This window comes from Seriola lalandi, unplaced genomic scaffold (assembly GCF_002814215.2).
Source record: "Seriola lalandi dorsalis isolate HSWRI2012SDOR001 ecotype SW California unplaced genomic scaffold, Sedor1 jcf7180002054680, whole genome shotgun sequence".
NCBI classification, from domain to species: domain Eukaryota; kingdom Metazoa; phylum Chordata; class Actinopteri; order Carangiformes; family Carangidae; genus Seriola; species Seriola lalandi.
Window position 1 is genome coordinate 648,520 of NW_019525233.1, and position 5,969 is coordinate 654,488.

Sequence of the window (5,969 nt, forward strand, 5' to 3'; positions counted from 1 at the left end):
CCCCCCCTCCCAAAGGGTGAAAATACAAGTTTGACCTGATGATGGTGCTAGAAGAAAAGTAAAGGGATCACAAGTCATCCTGAGGGGAGCACAGACGTTTGTGACGTCAACCTCATAGTACACTACAGGAAGACCCCAGGGACTTACCAACATCTGTAAGATTCATCCTCTGGGCACCATGAATATCCAAACTAAATTCCATGACAACTTATCCAACTGTTGTCAAGACATGTAACATTAAAAACCAAAAATGTCTACCTCAAGGTGTAAAAAGGGAAAAGCAAGGAATCACTAACATCTGTACGATTCATCCTCTGGGGAACATGAACATCTGTACAAAATTTCATGACATCCAGTTATGTCAGAAGTTCTCCAGATGTCTAAATATGTCAATCAAAACCAAGTACACTACAGGAAAACCCAGGGAATCACCAACATGTGTAAGATTCATCCTCTGGGGAACATGAATGTCTGTACTAAACTCCATAGTAATCCATCCAATAATCTTTGAGATGTTTCAGTCCGAGCCAACAGACACAGCCATCCCTGTAGCTATGCTGCTATTGTGGCTAAAAAGCTAAAGTGCACGACTCCGGTTCAAAGTGACAACTCAGCCGTTCTCTTATCTCAGCAGCAAAACAACAGGAAACGCCTTTTCCACGCCGCCACTGACAGGAAACAATCTACATATCTATGGACATGCCATGAGTAGAGTCACGCGTCGCCATGGAGACTATTTGTTTTAGGAGTTTATGGAAAGTCTACAATCCTGAGAGGACATGAAGACAGGGACGAGACTTCTACAACCTGTCCAGCATCTACAATCCAATCACATCGTTCTGTTAAATATTAACATATCTAAACTTTTTTTCTTTTTTTTCTACCTTATGTGACCCAACAGCAAAGCAATTTTAAAACAAAGGACGTCCTTATAATCTGTGAGGATCCGTTTGAACGAGAATCCCCTGCAGCTACTGAAGGGGAATGCAGGAGATGATTGGTCACGGAGGACCTCAGATGCCAGTCCACACACTTCCTTGTCTAATAACACACTCCGACATTAAGATAAACCACATGGAAGAAAATAAACCTACAACTATAATCACCGGGTCAGTGACAACCATGTGAGTCAATCACCTACAAAAACAAAAGCACAACATCCATCCTTTTCTTTTCTTTTTCAGTGTTTTCTCGCGGCTCCTGACTCGGCTTTAGAGGACAATTTAGGGATTATTTAAGGAAAATTGCAGACTTCAGTGGTAATAATAGCAGTCAATAACAAAAGGAGTCTGTAGTCAGGTTTTCCACAGTGAAGGAGCCAGTCTTTCCTAACACCTCTGCACATCTGCTCGGCATCCTGGAGCTGTGTGACGCTACAGAGAGCTTGTGATTCAGACCTAAAGTGCAATATTTAAATCCCATTACAGCAGCCAGGAACACAGCTGACAGTTCAGATGAGTAAGGGACTGACGCCCCCCCCCCCTTCCCCTCCAGGTGTCACCTCAGTGGGTTCAATGGGAAACGAATGAAAGACAATTAAGAAAAATAAGACAATAGTCCAACCTGTCTCCATCGGCCTGTGGATAGTCCAGCTCTCCTGGAGATGTGGCTTCTCTGCCCTGACTCTCCTCCTCTGCTCACACACTTTAATGCCTCTCTTTCAGAAGACTCTGACTCCCAGACCCTCCCCACGTCCCTCCTCCCGGACCGCCACGGCCTCCTCTGATTGGCCGGGGCCGACAACTGGAGCCACACTTCTTGAGAGGGTCCACATGGTGGCCATATTTCAGTGCTGAATCTGGGTTAAAATAACAAGAGCTGGAGCTGCAGAGGGTTTCTCCCCTCTCTCTCTCTCTCTCTCTCTCTCTCTCTCTCTCCGTCTCAGTTTCTCGCACCTTCTCGCTCTGTTTTCGTTGCTCTCTGCACTCGTTCAATCAGCCAACGCCAACGTCTTTACTATCAGCCTAAATGAAAACGACATTATGCCTTCCCTTAAAAAAAGAAAGAAAGAAAAGAAAAGAGAACCTGAAGTAAGCAGCACTGTGTATTCTTCCATGAGCACGTACAGTTGTGTATATACATTGCTGGATAAACTGTTGGTACAAGAGACAGACTAAGGCCTCGTTTACACTTATCCACATGCACAGTATGTGCATCTCTGTTGGCCAGATCTGACTGCACTGTGTTTTTATTTCCGTGGTCTAATCATCTAATCATGGTTCATGGCCGTGCTCCCGTCCAGAAGGTGGTGGTAATGAATAATCAAGTTGTTGATTCATTCTGATCAACTGATCACGTGTTGGCTGATAAAGATCTGCTGCCGATCAAATGGGGGCCATCCCTGATTCAAAGTGGATTTGCAAGCTCTTCATCACAGTTCCTGTTATTTCAAATATAAATGACACTTTAAGTGAACTTGGAAGTACACAGTCTGACATCATAGCACTATTTTTTGTACTACCACATTACTTCCTTTGTGTAGTCTGACCTCTGTTACCGTTACCGTATTGTTTAGTTTGTACATAAAGTTTATTTGATGTCAGCACACAGCTCGTCTGGTCGCTGCCATTAATACCCGGCGCATGAATCACAACACACACACACACACACACACACACACACAGATCCTGTTACATCCCCCTTCAGTCAACAGCAGCGTTAGATAGCTGCCTAGTTAACTGCCTGATGGAGCGGACGGTTCGCTGTCTGACTAATGGATAACCTTTGTGGCTGATGGGAGCCAAGCGTCCCGGGATTGCTTACAGCAGCACTGGGTGCGTTCAGCCAACAGTGCAGTCAGCTACAGCGTTTGTCTGACTTGTGTTCAAACTCACAAATGACTTCCATATGAAGACGGGAAAAAAAAAAGGGGGCCGACTCACGCAGGCGGAGCAGCTGATAGGTCAAGCCAGCCAGGCACTTGAGCGCAGCGTGGAGAAGCCCGAGGAAGAGGCCTCTCTTATCAGTTTGAATGGAAGTATGAGGCCGTAACGGTTCAAAAATAGATCCTTTCAGCACAGACCAGCATATTCCAGGCGTAATAAAACTTCTCCTTTGACCCATTTCGTACAACTGCTGGTGACTCATCGTCTTCCTGTTGCTGTGAATCGGATGGGAACACGTTAATAAGCAAGTTTAAAGGCTCATTTAAATGTCTAGAATAAAACAAAAATAAAACATTTTAAGCAAAATAACCCCCCACCCCCGGATGCTGTTTTCTCTCGCAGCAGTTTACAGTGTTAATTGTGGCAGATTTACACCTCAAAAACAGTTTTCGTAATTGTTGAAAGAAGATTTCAGACAAGAGCAGCTTCTCATTTCCAGCCTGAGAACGACAGGTTCATAATGGCGGCAGACAAACGCGCACATTCCTCGTCCTCCTGCTCTTGTGGTTTTCGGTTTATGAAAGACGCCACCCTCCAAAACCTCTACTCTCAATGCAGAGCCTCGATATTGCACACCATGTCACCAAAAAAGCTTTCACACACCTGCTGTGGAAGCTTGAAGTTGCTCGGCTGTGATTGGACGATCACAGTTTTGCAAAAAGGTGGATTGTTTCTGAAAAGTGTCAGTCAACTATTCTTTCTGTTTATAAGAGGTGAGACTATACGTACTTCACATACAGATGCAGGCTATTTAAAAAACACTGCACACAATGTGTATATGCAGTATATGTGTGTACAAATATAATTCAAGAGGCTACACCTCTCGTACATCAAAGTATAATCAATATTAACATTAATAAAAATGACAAACTTTATTTATAGAGCACTTTTCATACACGAGATCAAAGTGCTTTACAATAAATAAATAAAAATCAACAATAAGGGTGAATAGAAGGACAATGAAAATAGACAATAGGAAGACAGTAGATGGTTAAATATAAATTAAAAACCAGTAAGAATGAATTAAAAGTCAAGTTAAAAGATTCAGGTCTGACAGAGACCGACTCTATATCCTCTCACAGACTAATGGAAAGTTGGCGGCGCTGCTGAAGCCGGACTGAAGATGCTGCTGGAGATTTCTCCTGGCAGCCTCAGGAGCCCCGACACAGCGCAGACCCCCACATCAAAGAGCGCAGGATCCGCCACGACAGAGGAGAGAAAAGATCCTCAGCAGTCCTGATCCAGGCAGCGCCATCCGCACACATGTACGGCACCGAGTCATCATTCATTCGGACGGGACGGAGCTGAAGGTGGAGGCCGGCTGCGGGCTCATTCATCTCTACCTGTCAGACTCACTGATCAATAGTATCTTGTAGATCTGAAGAGAGTGGAGGAGTGTGAAGCAGAGCAGGGCGACAGCTGATAACAGTCAGATAACGGGTCGGACAAAAGAGATCCAGCCGTCGCTTCAGTGAAGACTGGTCTCAATAACAACAAACAAATAAAGGAACAGAAACTTTATTTTCTCAATCCGCTTCTTTGATACTGTTCTCCATCAGTCAGTCGCTGCAGCGAACACAGTTCTGCTGGACCGACGTATTTTCATAGGTCACATGTTAACGTCACCCGCGTCCCTCCACAAAAACAGGTTTTAAAACGTTCAGCAGGATAAATACAAATAAACTAACTACACCAGGGTCACATGACTTCAACGTCACCACCGCTAAACTTAAACTTGTAGTTTGATTTAGCTCTGGCCTTTCCTCTTACAAAGTTTGAGTATTAGTTTGAGTATAAACACAACGAGGCTGTAAAGGTGGACGGGTGAGTGGATGAAGTTTAACGTCCCTGACGACCTCTGTAGTCTCACTGAGACACTTTGTTAGCGACCGGCCTTTTTTAAGAGATGTAAAAACTTGAAGAAATCAGGACCGGCGTATTTTATGTCTTACAATAAAATGTGAAAACGTCTTGAGCTTGTGTTAACCACAAAAACCCAAAACCCATTAAAAAAAAACCTATAGACTTCGGGATGAAGGAACAGGAAGTGCTAAAATGCTAACTAGGTCCTGCTGCACTCACTCTACTCTACCTCTTATCTTCTCAATGAATCATTAAGTCCATGTCAGTTTCCAGGGTTTCTTGCAGAGCAAAGACTCTTTAAGACCATTTTAAAACCACATAGAAAGTAACTTAACTGAAATCTGTGTCACCGTCAGATCCAGAACTTCATGAGCTGGTGGAGACCAACACTGAGATAAAAAGGGGAGCGAACACCCGACTCAACATTCCCCAGGTGGACAGAATTAATGCGGCTTTAATTTAGCCGTTTCCCGTATTAGAATATCATAAATCATGTAGAGCCCAGATAGTCAGTCGGTGGAATCTGGAGTGAATCACGACCAAAATAAAATGCAATCCAGATTCCTTAACAAAACTTCTTGTTAAGAGAGTGGACCCCTACAAGTTTACAGCTTTCAGACTGGGTGCACACAAACATTACCAGCGAAGAACAAGCCCTGTTCTGAGTTAATACGCTTATCTTGTAAAGGTTTTGTATCTGCGCACCTGTGACCTGGATTTTAGGTTCAGGTGTGCCAAAGTCCTACTTTGATAAAGCAGTTAAGACCGAATCAGGAAGGAACTGATTTTATAGGACCGTTTATTTTGGCTCGTGTCAACACATGGTTCCCGGACGTGCCTCAGATATCTCACTGAGGTTTCTTTTTTTTTTTTTTTGGTTATCTCCACGTGTTTTCAATCGGAGCTGCGCCTGCACGTGCTGCGTCACTCCAGCGTCCAGCCTCCGTGGAAAAAGGGATGGCAGCGGAGGAGGGACATGTGAGAGAGAGAGAAACGGAAGCGACGGACGGAAGGACAGACTGAAGTTATGGAGTTTTCCAGTTGAGGAAAAATAATAATGACAGCTCACTGAGTGGTGGAATCAGATGCAGATCACTAGAAAAACACTTTGTGTCTAGACGAGGAAAATATCTGATACCTGATGGTAGCATATGGATGTAAACCACACCCTCCCCCCCTCCCACGTTTTTATCTTTCAAATATGTCAGGCATCTCACCCCC

The 5,969-nt window shown here is 44.1% G+C and overlaps 1 protein-coding gene across 2 annotated transcripts in view; it reads right to left on the minus strand.

Moving 5' to 3' along the window:
* The window catches only part of lhfpl2a (LHFPL tetraspan subfamily member 2a), a 39,049-nt gene that overhangs the window by 10,273 nt on the left and 22,807 nt on the right, over positions 1-5,969 (minus strand). The window contains exon 1 of one of the 2 annotated variants that reach the window (XM_023422304.2): positions 1,564-1,641. The exons of the other annotated variant lie outside the window; for it this stretch is intronic. The gene's annotated coding sequence lies outside the window, so the exon portion shown is untranslated. Of the gene's footprint in view, positions 1-1,563; positions 1,642-5,969 lie in introns of those variants that run through there. 2 annotated transcript variants of the gene reach the window in all.